General features: G+C 46.2%; 1 pseudogene; it reads right to left on the minus strand.

The window, feature by feature from the left end:
- Positions 1–973: 973 nt before the first annotated feature.
- LOC106605383 (dihydropyrimidinase-like) overlaps positions 974–17,980 on the minus strand; it is a 51,643-nt pseudogene continuing 34,636 nt past the window's right edge.

Here is a 17,980-nt window from a genome sequence, read left to right on the forward strand (position 1 = left end):
ATATCCAGGCTGTACCATAGTTAGTTATATCCCGGCTGTACCATAGTTAGTTATATCCAGGCTGTACCATAGTTAGTTATATCCAGGCTGTACCATAGTTAGTTATATCCAGGCTGTACCATAGTTAGTTATATCCAGGCCGTACCATAGTTAGTTATATCCAAGCTGTACCACAGTTAGTTATATCCAGGCTGTACCATAGTTAGTTATATCCAGGCCGTACCATAGTTAGTTATATCCAGGCTGTACCATAGTTAGTTATATCCAGGCTGTACCATAGTTAGTTATATCCAGGCTGTACCATAGTTAGTTATATCCAGGCCGTACCATAGTTAGTTATATCCAGGCCGTACCATAGTTAGTTATATCCAGGCTGTACCATAGTTAGTTATATCCAGGCTGTACCATAGTTAGTTATATCCAGGCTGTACCATAGTTAGTTATATCCAGGCTGTACCATAGTTAGTTATATCCAGGCTGTACCATAGTTAGTTATATCCAGGCTGTACCATAGTTAGTTATATCCAGGCTGTACCATAGTTAGTTATATCCAGGCTTTACCATAGCTAGTTATTTCCAGGCTGTACCATAGTTAGTTATATCCAGGCTGTACCATAGTTAGTTATATCCAGGCTTTACCATAGCTAGTTATTTCCAGGCTGTACCATAGTTAGTTATATCCAGGCTGTACCATAGTTAGTTATATCCAGGCTGTACCATAGCTAGTTATTTCCAGGCTGACCCATAACTAGTTATTTCCAGGCTGTCCCTTAACATGATTTTGTTTTCTTATTTAGCCAAATGTTTTTCACCCTGAAGACAGGCTTTGTGGGAAGCTCAATTTGTCAGCCCCATCAGCAGTGTAAGACTTCCGTTGATAGTAGTGATGAAATGCTACTAGTTGGATAACAAGCATACACAAAGATTTAAAAAGTAGCATCATCAAAACAGTTAATCATTTAGCTAACATCACTAATTCACTATGTGATTAACGAGAAACGTCTTGGATGGTCTTTATCCTTGTCTCACCTGGTTGCCGTAGCATCCAGGTGAGCGTCACATCCTTTAGCGATCTTTCCCTTCTGGGGGTAGCATTGCTGCTGGTGACAGCTACAAATCGATTCTTGGCCATTTCCCTGCTATGCTGTGGAAAGTAATTACACAAAATACTGAGTTTCAATATTCTGGATATGAATGACAAATTCCATATTTACTGGCATAATTAATCTGACCAAAGGTCAATGCTTAACAGTGCAGTAAGCGATTCAAAGTTTCACTCCAAAACTTCTAATTTTTTGCCAGCGTTCTACAATGTTAAGTTTTGCAATGGCCTCCGGGTCAACCGACTAAGCGTTTTTCTGAGAGTAGGACAGAAATAAGTAAGGGAGGAAGAAAAATGAAATAGAAGGACAGAAAGAAAGCTAGCATGCAGTAGCATGCTACATTCACTATGACAGTGTGGATGGATTCTGACAGATGATAACTTCCTTGATGCACATAATACATTGCATAATATAAATTAGTATCTCCTCTTCTCACAGCAGAAATGTCACTTGGCACCTTTTAACTCCTGCTATAGAACTTAATCAACCGTCTGAAAATAGTACCACTCATTTTTGAAGGGCCTGTATCCTTGAAACAGACTAAGCCTAGTCCTGGACAAAAAAAATAACATTCAATGGAGAATCTCCATGAGTATGCTTTTTGGTTTAGGACTATAGGCTTAATCTGTCTGGGAAACTAGCCTATGGTGTGTATAATAAAGAATGATGTGATATGCAGAATGAGAGGCCTAATTGACAAGCCCTTCTCCCAAATGGCAGACATCCTGTCCTCCACTTCGTTGACTCCATTGGGGATCTTTGTAAAGTCGTCTTTGCCCAGGGCCTTCTGACACACAGAGTTGTATGTCCCAGTCACACTGAGGTCATCACTGGAAGAATGAAGCATATACATCACTAAACGGTAAGGCAGCCATCTTTACTGCCTGTCATTCATTTCTACTGCACCGACAATATACAGTTACACTTCACTTTCTTTTCTTTTTCAAAGATTCCACTGTGGTTTGTATTGTTGTCCACCTTCCCAGTTCATGTGTTCCTGGCTGGTCGGTAACACTGTGTTACATACACTCCACTCTGACATTTATTATGTGATGTATGTTATAAACAGTCATGACTGTTGGGGTCATATGCTTATAGCACTAGTCTTGACTGCTTATGACATCTGTTATGTCATTGTTATGACAGTGTTATGGAGCACTTATGTGACAGAGGGTGCATGGAAGGTGTAATATGCTTTACTCAGTGAAAAGGGCAGAAGAGGGACAGTGAGATCAGGTTGATATTGTTTCATACTTTGCCAATAGGGGGTCGGGCCTTAGAGGTGGGCCCATGATGAACTTGGCAGCGTGGGCCCAGTCTTTGCGCCAGCAGTGGGAGCCATCTGTACCCAGTCCTGCTGCTATGGGCTCTCCAAACACCACACGGCCTGTTGGGGCACAAATATCTCTAAAACCATGCATACATAACATAGAACACCATCCATGTCATATTGAGCCTCTCTTTCACTCACTCACTCACTCACTCACTCACTCACTCACTCACTCACTCACTCACTCACTCACTCACTCACTCACTCACTCACTCACTCACTCACTCACTCACTCACTCACTCACTCACTCACTCACTCACTCACTCACTCACTCACTGTCTGTCTGTCTGTCTCTCTCTCTCTCTCTCTCTCTCTCGCTCTCTCTCTCTGTCATTCTTTCCCAACCACAGTTCCCAGCAGGCAGTGTCAGGCCCCCTGACCATTTCTGCGTGTGTTGGACACCACCTTAGCGGCAGACTTGCTTATGACGTGGACCACATAGAGCGGGCAGTTGACAGCGTGGGCGATGGTGACGGCTCTCTGGGTGGCCTCAGCCTCCACCTCCTCAGGACGACACAACTCATGACCCTCCGGACCTGTGATGCCCAGTGACAGCATCTTCTTAGCCCCCTGCCAAGTGAGAGAAGGTCAGTTTAAAAATGCCCCCTGAATGGCAGATAAAAGAAACTGTCTGTGTGACACAGATAAACTTTCGTGAAATATTCACAGAAATAGTTACAAAAGGTTATACAAGCATGAGCAAATTAGCATAGAATATTACACCGTGACGCAAACAGGTTTTCCTCAGGTAGTGTTGAGGGAGGAAGTTGACATGTTACATGCTTTTTGCCAACAGACAACGGGTTTATTGCAAATACTACTCTATGGAAGTTTAGTTGCTAATCGTTTACATAAAAGTTGTCTGTAAACTCACTCTAAACATACATACATTTATTGTGAGCATCTCCTGAATATTTTCTGTCACCAAAAAGACTACAGATTGGGCATCTGCTGCCCTCTAGTGGTTAGTCTACAGACCTCACCTTGGAAAATAAGGTTAATGATCTAGAGCTAGAACATTTCAACCTGAATCAAACGGAACTAGGTGTTGATCCTTGGACTTTTTGTGTAACTGATATTAGATTGAGTGAACACTGCTTTTAGTATCATTTCAGGTTAACACCAACCCACCTGTTCAGCTAAAACAGAGGACAGTTCCTGTAATGAACCTTGCCCCTTCAGACATTGACAAGGAACAAACAAAATAAGAGAAGTCAAATAGTTTCCCCCTAAGTTAATAATTTATTGTGCTTTTTGCTTCCACATTGCAGCAACATTAAAAACATTCAACATGACTTAATTTTCAAATGCGAGAAAGAATGAGTGACAGAGGGGTGAAATGATCAATTATAAAATGATCAACATAAAAGCTATGAACTGTAATTCCAGTGTCATGAGATTACAAAACATGACAGTGCAAAACACATTTGGTTTGGTTCCCATACCTCATATGGAGGAATGAGATGAGCTACTGTTCATGTGTCTTTATGTGGGCCATGACACGTAAATGGTACTCTTATACTCATATATGAATGACGTGACCAAATGACTGCATAAGAGTATGTTGGCTGTGTTCTAGGAAGGACCTTGATGACACACATGATAAGGTACATGAGATGAATGGAGAGAACAGGAGAGATGAAGATGAAGAAGACTGTGTGTCTGTTTGCTGTGGGTTTTGTAATACTAGCATGTATAGTAATAACATCCTCACGTGTGATATGTTCCTGTCAGACATTATTTGATTTGACATCCCAGTTATGTTGGTGCTGCAATAGAATCAATGTGTGGGCTCCTTATTTACCAACAGGAGTAAAGAATCTCAAAGACAGCACAACTAGATATCAATAGCTATCCACATCTGGGAAGATTGAAAACATGTCAGAGTGTCTTCAATGTCAACTAGTTCAAGCACATACTGTGCTGCATAGATAGATGGAAATATAGGTACTTTATTCATCCCAAAGGGAACATTTCTTACCAGTACCTTAGAAACACAAACTGTAGCCCACATGAAGTATTTCACACACTCATGGGACTAAGTATTTCATAGCCAACTGTCAAATCTTACATCACCAAGAGTAGAACTTCATCATCTAGACATGGCTTAGATAGGGTTTGTTTTACATGGCTTGGATAGGGTTTGTTTTACATGGCTTGGATAGGGTTAGTTTTACATGGCTTGGATAGGGTTTGTTTTACATGGCTTGGATAGGGTTAGTTTTACATGGCTTGGATAGGGTTTGTTTTACATGGCGTGGACAGGGTTAGTTTTACATGGTGTGGACAGGGTTAGTTTTACATGGCGTGGACAGGGTTAGTTTTACATGGCGTGGACAGGGTTAGTTTTACATGACGTGGACAGGGTTAGTTTTACATGGCGTGGACAGGGTTAGTTTTACATGGCGTGGACAGGGTTAGTTTTACATGGCTTGGATAGGGTTAGTTTTACATGGCGTGGACAGGGTTAGTTTTACATGGCGTGGACAGGGTTAGTTTTACATGGCGTGGACAGGGTTAGTTTTACATGGCGTGGACAGGGTTAGTTTTACATGGCTTGGATAGGGTTAGTTTTGCATGGCTTGGATAGGGTTAGTTTTACATGGCTTGGATAGGGTTAGTTTTGCATGGCTTGGATAGGGTTAGTTTTGCATGGCTTGTGTAACAGTGTAGGTTCCGGCCCTCTCTTCGCCCCAACCTGGGCTCGAACCAGGGACCCTTGCACACATCAACAACTGACACCCACGAAGCATCGTTACCCATCGCGCAACAAAAGCCATGCAACGCAAGGGGAACAACCACTTCAGGTCTCAGAGCGAGTGACGTCACTGATTGAAACGCTATTAGCGCGCACCACTGCTAACTAACTAGCCATTTCACATCGGTTACACTTGGATAGGGTTAGTTTTGCATGGCTTGGATAGGGTTAGTTTTACATGGCTTGGAGGGTTAGTTTTACATGGCTTGGATAAGGTTAGTTTTACATGGCGTGGACAGGGTTAGTTTTACATGGCTTGGATAGGGTTAGTTTTACATGGCTTGGATAGGGTTAGTTTTACATGGCTTGGATAGGGTTAGTTTTACATGGCTTGGATAGGGTTAGTTTTACATGGCGTGGACAGGGTTAGTTTTACATGGCGTGGACAGGGTTAGTTTTACATGGCTTGGATAGGGTTAGTTTTACATGGCTTGGATAGGGTTAGTTTTACATGGCTTGGATAGGGTTAGTTTTACATGGTGTGGACAGGGTTAGTTTTGCATGGCTTGGATAGGGTTAGTTTTACATGGCTTGGATAGGGTTAGTTTTACATGGCTTGGACAGGGTTAGTTTTACATGGCTTGGATAGGGTTAGTTTTACATGGCTTGGACAGGGTTAGTTTTACATGGCTTGGAAAGGGTTAGTTTTACATGGCGTGGACAGGGTTAGTTTTACATGGCTTGGATAGGGTTAGTTTTACATGGCTTGGATAGGGTTAGTTTTGCATGGCTTGGATAGGGTTAGTTTTGCATGGCTTGGATAGGGTTAGTTTTATATGGCTTTACATCACCAAGAGTAGAACTTCATCATCTAGACATGGCTTAGATAGGGTTTGTTTTACATGGCTTGGATAGGGTTTGTTTTACATGGCTTGGATAGGGTTAGTTTTACATGATGTGGACAGGGTTAGTTTTACATGGTGTGGACAGGGTTAGTTTTACATGGCGTGGACAGGGTTACTTTTACATGGCTTGGATAGGGTTAGTTTTACATGGCTTGGATAGGGTTAGTTTTACATGGCTTGGAGGGTTAGTTTTACATGGCTTGGATAAGGTTAGTTTTACATGGCTTGGATAGGGTTAGTTTTACATGGCTTGGATAAGGTTAGTTTTACATGGCTTGGATAGGGTTAGTTTTACATGGCTTGGATAGGGTTAGTTTTACATGGCTTGGATAGGGTTAGTTTTACATGGCTTGGATAGGGTTAGTTTTACATGGCTTGGATAGGGTTAGTTTTACATGGCTTGGATAGGGTTAGTTTTACATGGCTTGGATAGGGTTAGTTTTACATGGCGTGGACAGGGTTAGTTTAACATGGCGTGGACAGGGTTAGTTTTACATGGCTTGGATAGGGTTAGTTTTACATGGCTTGGAGGGTTAGTTTTACATGGCTTGGATAAGGTTAGTTATACATGGCGTGGACAGGGTTAGTTTTACATGGCGTGGACAGGGTTAGTTTTACATGGCGTGGACAGGGTTAGTTTTACATGGCGTGGACAGGGTTAGTTTTACATGGCTTGGATAGGGTTAGTTTTACATGGCTTGGATAGGGTTAGTTTTACATGGCTTGGATAGGGTTAGTTTTACATGGCTTGGACAAGGTTCATTTTATATGGCTTGGTGCAACGGCCGTCTGAAAGAGTAGACCAAGGCGCAGCGTGGATAGTGCTCATCATGTATTTATTTCTAGTGAACACTTAAACAAAATAACCAAAACGACAGCCAAACAGTTCTGTCAGGTAATACTCATGAAACAGAAAATAACCACCCACAAAACCCAAAGGAAAACAGGCTACCTAAGTATGGCTCCCAATCAGCGACAATGATGTACAGCTGTCCCTGATTGAGAGCCATACCAGGCCAAAACAAAGAAATACAAAAACATAGAAGAAAGGACATAGAATGCCCACCCTAGTCACACCCTGGCCTAACCAAAATAGAGAATAAAACCCTCTCTATGGCCAGGGCGTGACACTTGGATAGGGTTAGTTTTACATGGCTTGGAAAGGGTTTGTTATGCATGGTGTGGATAGGGTTAGTTTTGCATGGCTTGCATAGGGTTAGTTTTGCATGGCTTGCATAGGGTTAGTTTTGCATGGCGTGGACAGGGTTAGTTTTGCATGGTTTGTGTCACGGTTGTCATTGGTAATGGAGGACCAAAACGCAGCAGGTATGTGTACGCTCATCTTGACATTTATTAACTCAGAATGAACACACCAAAACAACAAAACGAAACGAACTTACGAACAACGAAACAGTCATGAAAGGCTCACTCGGCAAAACAAGAAACAATCTCCCACAAATACACAGACAAACACACCCAACTAATATAGGACTTCCAATCAAAGGCAACACCACACAGCTGCCTTCAATTGGAAGTCCACCCCAATTAACTCAACATAGAAACAGATTACCTAGACTAAACATAGAATTACATAAACAAGGAACAGTGCCCAAAAACCCCGGAATACATAAATCAAATGCCCTTTTAGAAAAAACACCACCCCGAACCACATAAACCAAATACCCTCTGCCACGTCCTGACCAAACTACAATAACAATTAACCCTTATACTGGCCAGGACGTGACAGTACCCCCCCCCCCCCCCCCCCCCCCCCAAAGGTGCTAACCCCGGAAGCACCTCAAAAATAGCAAACCCCCCCCCAAAAAAATAATATAAATTCCCCCTAACTAAAGGGAGGGAAGGGAGGGTGGCTGCCGTCAGCGACGGCACTGTGCTACACCCCCCCTCCCCAACCCACCTATATCTGGAGGTGGCTCTGGTTAAGGCAGTTGCGGGCAGACTACCCACCCCGGCAGCTCCGGGTAGACGGGCCACTCGGGCTGGGCCGGAGGACAGTCAGGCCACTCTGGCAGGGCCGGAGGACAGTCGGGCCACTCTGGCAGACCCGGAAGACAGTCGGGCCACTCTGGCAGACCCGGAAGACAGTCGGGCCACTCTGGCAGACCCGGAAGACAGTCGGACCACTCTGGCAGACCCGGAAGACAGTCGGGCCACTCTGGCAGACCCGGAAGACAGTCGGGCCACTCTGGCAGACCCGGAAGACAGTCGGGCCACTCTGGCAGACCCGGAAGACAGTCGGGCCACTCTGGCAGACCCGGAAGACAGTCGGGCCACTCTGGCAGACCCGGAAGACAGTCGGGCCACTCTGGCAGACCCGGAAGACAGTCGGCCACTCTGGCAGACCCGGAAGACAGTCGGGCCACTCTGGCAGACCCGGAAGACAGTCGGGCCACTCTGGCAGACCCGGAAGACAGTCGGCCACTCTGGCAGACCCGGAAGACAGTCGGACCACTCTGGCAGACCCGGAAGACAGTCGGGCCACTCTGGCAGACCCGGAAGACAGTCGGGCCACTCTGGCAGACCCGGAAGACATTCGGGCCACTCTGGCTTCGCCGGGCAGTCTGGCATCGCCGGGCAGTCTGGCATCGCCGGGCAGTCTGGCCACTCTGGCATCTCCGGGCAGTCTGGCCACTCTGGCATCTCCGGGCAGTCTGGCCACTCTGGCAGCTCCTGACTAGTGGGTGGCTCTGGTGACTCTTCACTGACGGGCGGCTCTGGCGATTCCTCACTGACGGGCGGCTCTGGCGACTCTTGACTGACGGGCAGTTCGGGCGACTCTTGACTGACGGGCAGTTCTGGCGACTCTTGACTGACGGGCAGTTCTGGCGACTCTTGACTGACGGGCAGTTCTGGGGACTCTTGACTGACGAGCAGTTCTGGCGACTCTTGACTGACGGGCAGCTCTAGCGACGTCGGACTGGGATGACGCACTTGAAGCCTGGTGCGTGGTGCTGGTACTGGACGTACCAGACTGGGAACACGCACCTCCAGGCTAGTGCGGGGAGCGGGAACAGGATGAGTCGGACTGGGCTGATGCACTTCCGGGTCCGCACGAGAGACAGGAGCTGGAAACCCAGGGCTATGGAGGCGCACAGGCGGTCTTGATCTTACCTCCTGCACAACCCGTCATGGCTGGATGGAACTAGTAGCCCTGCACGAGCGGGGTGCTTGTACAGGGCGGACTGGGCTGTGCAGGGGCCTGATGGTAGCCGTGCGTAGAGCGGGAGTTGGGTAGCCTGGTCCTCGGAGGCGTACCGGCGACCAGATGCGCTGCGCAGGCATCCTCCTACCAGGCTGGATGCCCGCTCTAGCACGGCACCTGCGAGGGGCTGGAATAACGCGCACCGGACTGTGCGTGCGTATGGGTGAGATAGTGCGCTCCTCAGCGAAACATGGCGCTCTCCACCTCATACGCTCCTCCATATAACCACGGGTAGCTGGCTTCCGGCTCTTCCTAGGCCTAGCCAAACTACCCGTGTGCCCCCCCCAAAAAAATTATTGGGGGTGCCTCTCGTGCTTCTCCCTCAGCGCCTCCAAGGCCTCGTACCTCCGCCTCTCTGCCTTGGCTACCTCAATTTCCTCCCGTGGGCGACGGTACTCCCCAGCCTGGTGCCAAGGTCCAGCCCCGTCCAGAACTTCCTCCCAGGTCCATCTCTCCCGCCAGTCCAACTCGAAATCCATTTTCCTCTGCTGCTTGGTCCTTAGTTGGTGGGAGATTCTGTCACGGTTTTCGTCGGTTAATGGAGGACCAAAACGCAGCAGGTATGTGTACGCTCATCTTGACATTTATTAACTCAGAATGAACACACCAAAACAACAAAACGAAACGAACTTACAAACAACGAAACAGTCTTGAAAGGCTCACTCGGCAAAACAAGAAACAATCTCCCACATATACACAGACAAACACACCCAACTAATATAGGACTTCCAATCAAAGGCAACACCACACAGCTGCCTTCAATTGGAAGTCCACCCCAATTAACTCAACATAGAAACAGATTACCTAGACTAAACATAGAATTACATAAACAAGGAACAGTGCCCAAAAACCCCGGAATACATAAATCAAATGCCCTTTTAGAAAAAACACCACCCCGAACCACATAAACCAAATACCCTCTGCCACGTCCTGACCAAACTACAATAACAATTAACCCTTATACTGGCCAGGACGTGACAGTTTGGACAGGGTTAGTTTTGCATGGCGTGGACATGGTTAGTTTTTGCATGGCTTGGATAGGGTTAGTGTCACGTCCTGACCATAGAAAGCTGTTATTTTCTATGGTAGAGTAGGTCAGGGCGTGACAGGGATGATCTCCAATTAGAGGCAGCTGGTCATCGTTGTCTCTAATTGGAGATCATACTTAAGTAGGTGTTTTTCCCACCTGGGTTTGTGGGAGATTGATTTTGAGTAAGTGTATGTTGTGACTCTTCGTCATGGTTTGTTGTTTTTGTTCATTCAGTTTATTTGTATGTATTGCATAGTTTCACAGTTTAATAAAGAAAATGTGGAACGATACACACGCTGCGCTTTGGTCTGCTCCTTCATCCTATGACAACCGTGACAGAATCTCCCACCACCAAGAGACCAAGCAGCGTGGTCCGGAGCAATGAACCTGGGAAGACACCCAGGAGGGAATGGCATCCTGGTCTATTGAGGAGATGAGGAGGAGTATATCCAAGGCTTTGGAGGAATTAGGGGCAGGAGGAAAGCGCCTTCCATGGGAACAGGTGGAGGCAGCGAGAGCACGGCAACGAGGGAAGCACGAGAGGCAGCCCCCCCAATTTATTTGGGGGGGGCACACGGGGAGATTGGCAGAGTCAGGTTGGAGACCTGAGCCAACTCCTCGTGCTTACCGTGGGGAGCGAGTGACTGAGCAAGCACCGTGTTATGCGATAATGCGCACTGTGTCACCTGTGCGCATTCACAGCCCGGTGCGCTCTGTGCCTGCCCCACGTACCAGGCCTCCAGTGAGTCTATCCAGCCTGGTACGCCCTGTGCCTGCTCCTCGCACTTGCCCTGAGGTGCGTCACCAGTCTGGCGCCACCTGTGCCAGCCCCACGCATCAGGCCTCCAGTGCGCCTTCCCAGTCCAGAGCTTCCGGCGACAGTCCGGAACCTCCTGAGACGGTCCGCAGTCCAGAGTCTCCAGCGGCGGTCTGCAGTCCAGAACCTCCGGTGATAATCCACGGTCCAGTGACACAAAAGCAGAGGGATCAGCGGGCGGAGCGGGGGTTACGCCCCGAGCCACCTCCTCTGCTGGAGGATCCGCGGGATGAGAAGGTTCTTCGTACTGCACCAGAGCCGCCATGGACATTAGTCACCTACCCTATCCCTCCCTTTTTTATGTTTTATTTTGTTGTTTTAGGTGCGTTCAGAGTCCGCACCTTTGGGGGGGGGTAACTGTCACATCCTGACCATAGAAATCTGTTATTTTCTATGGTAGAGTAGGTCAGGGCGTGACATATTGCAGAGATTAAGGCTGGGATTCAGTTCTTTGTCGTATATACACCTTTTAAAGGCAATATTCCCACGTTGGCGGAGGCAGCATTCACCATAAACACATTTTTGTCTCAAACAGAAATTACCTTTAAATGTCAATCGTTCTATAACGTTGATCTACCGCTGATCGGATTGAATCTACAGTATCAGTGTCCCTCATTTTCAAAACAAGTCTGCTATTTTATAAAATCCCTGTAGATTTGATGGCATCAGGCCAGAACAAACAAAGTTCTAAGCATCTCACAAAACATTCACAGATCAAGACAAATAAATGAAACATTTCTGTCTAGGACAGGAATGTTTAATTATTTTTGTAATCATCTGTACAAATGTAACCCATGGGATCTGAACCCCGCTCTCTCGCTTGGTAAAGAAATACAGGGTGCAGGGAAGGCCACCTCGTCACACATGAGCATGAGTCTGATGGGCACTTTTTTTCAGGATAAACAATAGTGCCCCGTTTCATCTATAATCTATCTTGTCACTTCGCCATGTGACGGCCACATGGAGGGAGTAGTCGCAGCAGACCTTGGCATCAGCTGTGTCCCTCCACCTATCATAGGCCTCCAGCAGGGACGTGCCTCTCTGGGGGATCACAAAGTCTAGGATCATGGTGGTCCATCCTGCCAGGGCAGCCTGGGTACAGAGAGCAGGGTTAGGGTTTAGAGAGGGGGTTAGGGTTTAGGGGGGTGGTGCATCCTGCAGGGCAGCCTGGGTACAGAGAGAAGGGTTAGGGTTTAGAGAGGGGGTTAGGGTTTAGGGGGTGGTATGGGGTATATCAAGGAGGGTGGTCCGTCCTGCCAGGGCAGCCTGGGTACAGAGAGCAGGGTTAGGGTATACTGTAGATAGGTTAGGGTTTAGAGAGGGGTGGATATGAGGGGGTAATGTTTAGAGTGTAGCCCAGGATCATGATAGTGCCTCCTGCCACTTTCCAGGGCAGCCTGGATAAAGATACACAGAACCGGGTTCAGGTTCCATGGATAAAGATACACAGAAGAGGGTTTAGGTTCCATGGATAAAGATACACAGAACAGGGTCAATGGATAAGGATACACAGAACAGGGTTTAGGTTCCATGGATAAAGATACACGGAACAGGGTTTAGGTTCCATGGATGGAGATACACGGAACAGGGTTTAGGTTCCATGGATAAAGATACACGGAACAGGGTTTAGGTTCTATGGATAGAGATACACGGAACAGGGTTTAAGTTCAATGGATAGAGATACACGGAACAGGGTTTAGGTTCCATGGATAAAGATACTGTACACGGACGGAACAGGGTTTGGTTCCATAGACAGAGATACACGGAACAGGGTTTAGGTTGCATGGATGAGATACACGGAACAGGGTTTAATTTCCATGGATAGAGATACACGGAACAGGGTTTAGGTTCCATGGATAAAGATACTGTACATGGACAGAACAGGGTTTAGGTTCCATAGACAGAGATACACGGAACAGGGTTTAGGTCCAATGGATAGAGATACACGGAACAGGGTTTAGGTTCCATGGATAGAGATACACGGAACAGGGTTTAGGTTCCATGGATAAAGGTACACGGAACAGGGTTTAGGTTCCATAGACAGAGATACATGGAACAGGGTTTAAGTTTGTTTAATCCCAGACCATGGTCCTGCCAGGGCAGCCTGTACAAAGACAGGACAGGGTTAGGGTGTAGAGCAGCACAAGGGTTCGGGTTTAGATAGGGGTATTGATGATAAGGGGGTTAGGGTTTATTCCAGGATCATGGTGGTATGGTTCCTTCTGTAAGGACAGTCTGGCTACAGAGAGCAGGGTTAGAGTTTATTATACACTGCTCAAAAAAATAAAGGGAACACTTAAACAACACAATGTAACTGCAAGTCAATCACACTTCTGTGAAATCAAACTGTCCACTTAGGAAGCAACACTGATTGACAATACATTTCACATGCTGTTGTGCAAATGGAATAGACAACAGGTGGAAATTATAGGCAATTAACAAGACACCCCCAATAAAGGAGTGGTTCGGCAGGTGGTGACCACAGACCAGTTCTCAGTTCTTATGCTTCCTGGCTGATGTTTTGGTCACTTTTGAATGCTGGCGGTGCTTTCACTCTAGTGGTAGCATGAGACAACCCACACAAGTGGCTCAGGTAGTGCAGCTCATCCAGGATGTCACATCAATGCGAGCTGTGGCAAGAAGGTTTGCTGAGTCTGTCAGCGTAGTGTCCAAAGCATGGAGGCGCTACCAGGAGACAGGCCAGTACATCAGGCGACGTGGAGGAGGCCGTAGGAGGGCAACAACCCAGCAGCAGGACCGCTACCTCCGCCTTTGTGCAAGGAGGAGCAGGAGGAGCACTGCCAGAGCCCTGCAAAATGACCTCCAGCAAGCCACAAATGTGCATGTGTCTGCTCAAACGGTCAGAAACAGACTCCATGAGGGTGGTATGAGGACCCGACGTCCACAGGTGGGGGTTGTGCTTACAGCCCAACACTGTGCAGGACGTTTGTCATTTGCCAGAGAACACCAAGATTGGCAAATTCGCCACTGGCGCCCTGTGCTCTTCACAGATGAAAGCAGGTTCAGTCTGGAGACGCCGTGGAGAACGTTCTGCTGCCTGCAACATCCTCCAGCATGACCGGTTTGGCGGTGGGTCAGTCATGGTGTGGGGTGGCATTTCTTTGGGGGGCCGCACAGCCCTCCATGTGCTCGCCAGAGGTAGCCTGACTGCCATTAGGTACCGAGATGAGATCCTCAGACCCCTTGTGAGACCATATGCTGGTGCGGTTGGCCCTGGGTTCCTCCTAATGCAAGACAATGCTAGACCTTATGTGGCTGGAGTGTGTCAGCAGTTCCTGCAAGAGGAAGGCATTGATGCTATGGACTGGCCCGCCCGTTCCCCAGACCTGAATCCAATTGAGCACATCTGGGACATCATGTCTCGCTCCATCCACCAATGCCACATTGCACCACAGACTGTCCAGGAGTTGGCAGATGCTTTAGTCCAGGTCTGGGAGGAGATCCCTCAGGAGACCATCCAACCACCTCATCAGGAGCATGCCCAGGCGTTGTAGGGAGGTCATACAGGCACGTGGAGGCCACACACACTACTGAGCCTCATTTTGACTTGTTTTAAGGACATTACATCAAAGTTGGATCAGCCTGTAGTGTGGTTTTCCACTTTAATTTTGAGTGTGACTCCAAATCCAGACCTCCATGGGTTGATAAGTTGGATTTCCATTGATTATTTTTGTGTGATTTTGTTGTCAGCACATTCAACTATGTAAAGAAAAAAGTATTTAATAAGATTATTTCATTCATTCAGATCTAGGATGTGTTATTTTAGTGTTCCCTTTATTTTATTGAGCAGTATATATTACGTTTTGGGGTTAGAGTGTAGACAGATTATGGACAAGGAGAGAATGCAATCCATGCTTTGGTTTGGTTAAAAATAGCCACTGCACCAACCACTAATATTAATGTAAGTCAATGTCCCTCAGTTAGCATACTTTTCATAATTTCATGCCCAAATCATCTCTGAAAGGGAGTTCAATGACTTGGTTTAAAGTTACTTTGAGATAATTTGAGAATGACATATGGCATTTCCCCATCTGGCCTGGGTCCCAATCTTTTTGGGGTGTAAGACGTAGTGTTATTTTGGGGGAAGTTGTATTTCCATAGCTAGAGCTGACACCAAGGACTTGTGAAGAGCACAATCAACAAACTCTGAATACTCTAAACAGTTGCTTTTGAGAAGGAAAAGGCTAATGCATGTTAACTATGGCACATTGATTTAAGGCCCTTAATTATTTCATTATAAATGGCATGAGAAGGTAAGGCAATAAATAGGCCATAGTAGCAAAGTAATTACAATTTAGCAGATTAGATGAGCAGAGTGATAGATGAGCAGATGATGATGAGCAGATGATGGTGTGTAAGTAGTGATACTGGTGTGCAAAAGAGCAGCAACGTAAATAAAAACAATATGGGGATGAGGTAGGTAGATTGGGTGGGCTATTTACAGATGGACTATGTACAGTTGCAGCGATCGGTTAGCTGCTCAGATAGCTGATGTTTAAAGTTAGTGAGGGAAATGTAAGTCTCCAGCTTCAGCGATTTTTGCAATTCGTTCCAGTCACTGGCAGCAGGGAACTGGAAGGAAAGGTGGCCAAAGCAGGTGTTGGCTTTGGGATGACCAGTGAGATATACCTGCTGGAGCGCGTGCTACGGGTGGGTGTTGTTATCGTGACCAGTGAGCTGAGATAAGGCGGAGCTTTACCGAGCATAGACTTATAGACGACCTGGAGCCAGTGGGTCTGGCGCCGAATATGTAGCGAGGGCCAGCCGACTAGAGCATATAGGTCTCAGTGGAGGTTGGTATAAGGCGCTTTGGTAAAAAAACAGATGGCACTGTGATAGACTACATCCAATTTGCTGAGTAGAGTATTGGAAGCTATTTTGTAGATGACATTGCCGAAGTCGGGGATTGGTAGGATAGTCAGTTTTACTAGGGTAAGTTTGGCGGCGTGAGTGAAGGAGGCTTTGTTGCGAAATAGAAAGCAGATTCTAGATTTGATTTTGTATTGGAGATGTTTGATATGAGTCTGGAAGGAGAGTTTACAGTCTAGCCAGACACCTAGGTATTTGTAGTTGTCCACGTATTCTAGGTCAGAACCGTCCAGAGTAGTGATGCTAGTCGGGCGGGCGGGTGCTGGCAGCGAACGGTTGAAAAGCATGCATTTGGTTTTGCTAGTGTTTAAGAGCAGTTGGAGGCCACGGAAGGAGTATTGTATGGCATTGAAGCTCGTTTGGAGGTTAGTTAACACAGTGTCCAAAGAAGGGCCAGATGTATACAGAATGGTGTCGTCTGCGTAGAGGTGGATCAGGGAATCACCCGCCGCAAGAGCGACATCGTTGATATATACAGATAAAAGAGTCGGCCCGAGAATTGAACCCTGTGGTACCCCCATAGAGACTGCCAGAGGTCCGGACAACAGGCCCTCCGATTTGACACACTGAACTCTGTCTGCGAAGTAGTTGGTGAACCAGGCGAGGCAGTCATTTGAGAAACCAAGGCTATTGAGTCTGCCGATAAGAATACGGTGATTGACAGAGTCGAAGCCTTGGCCAGGTCGATGAATACAGCTGCACAGTACTGTCTTTTATCGATGGCGGTTATGATATCGTTTAGTACCTTGAGCGTGGCTGAGGTGCACTCATGACCAGCTAAATACTTATTTCCTTCAATAAAATGCAAATCATTTTATAACATTTTTGACATGCGTTTTTCTGGATTTTTTGTTGTTGTTATTCTGTCTCTCACTGTTCAAATAAACCTACCATTAAAATTATAGACTGACCATTTCTTTGTCAGGGGGCAAACATACAAAATCAGCAAGGGATCAAATACTTTTTTCCTTCACTGTGTATACTGTTCTATACCATCTACTGCATAACAAGGCACACCTGTTAATTGAAATGCATTTCAGGTGACTACCTCATGAAGCTGGTTGAGAGAATGCCAAGTGTGTGTAAAGCTGTCATCAAGGCAAAGGGTGGCTACTTTGAAGAATCTCATGTCAAATATATTTTGATTTGTTTAACACTTTTGGTTACTACATGATTCCATATGTGTTATTTCACAGTTTTGATGTCTTCATTATTATTCTACAATGTAGTAAAAATAATAAAAAATAAAGAAAAACCCTTGAATGAGTAGGTGTGTCCAAACTTTTGACTGGTACTATATATATATATATATATATATATATAGTCGGAAGTTTACATACACCTTAGCCAAATACATTTAAACTCAGTTTTTCACAATTCCTGACATTTAATCCTAGTAAAACATCCCTTTCTTAGGTCAGTTAGGATCACCACTTCATTTTAAGAATGTGAAATGTCAGAATAATAGTAGAGAGAATGATTTATTTCAGCTATTATTTCTTTCATCACATTCCCAGTGGGTCAGAAGTTTACATACACTCAATTAGTATTTAGTAGCATTGCCTTTAAATTGTTTAACTTGGGTCATACGTTTCTTTCAGGTAGCCTTCCACTCGCTTCCCACAATAAGTTGGGTGAATTTTGGCCCATTCCTCCTGACAGAGCTGGTGTAACTGAGTCAGGTTTGTATGCCTCCTTGCTCGCACATGCTTTTTCAGTTCTGCCCACAAACTTTCTATAGGATTGAGATCAGGGCTTTGTGATGGCCACTCCAATGACTCTGTTGTCCTTAAGCCATTTTGCCACAAGTTTGGAAGTATGCTTGGGGTCATTGTCCATTTGGAAGACCCATTTGCAACCAAGCTTTAACTTCCTGACTGATGTCTTGAGATGTTGCTTCAATATATCCACAGAATTTTCCTGCCTCATGATGCCATCTATTTTGTGAAGTGCACCAGTCCCTCCTGCAGCAAAACACCCCAC

The sequence above is a fragment of the Salmo salar genome, chromosome 05, assembly GCF_965601325.2.
Source record: "Salmo salar chromosome 05, fSalSal1, whole genome shotgun sequence".
In the NCBI taxonomy this organism is placed as follows: Eukaryota; Metazoa; Chordata; class Actinopteri; order Salmoniformes; family Salmonidae; genus Salmo; species Salmo salar.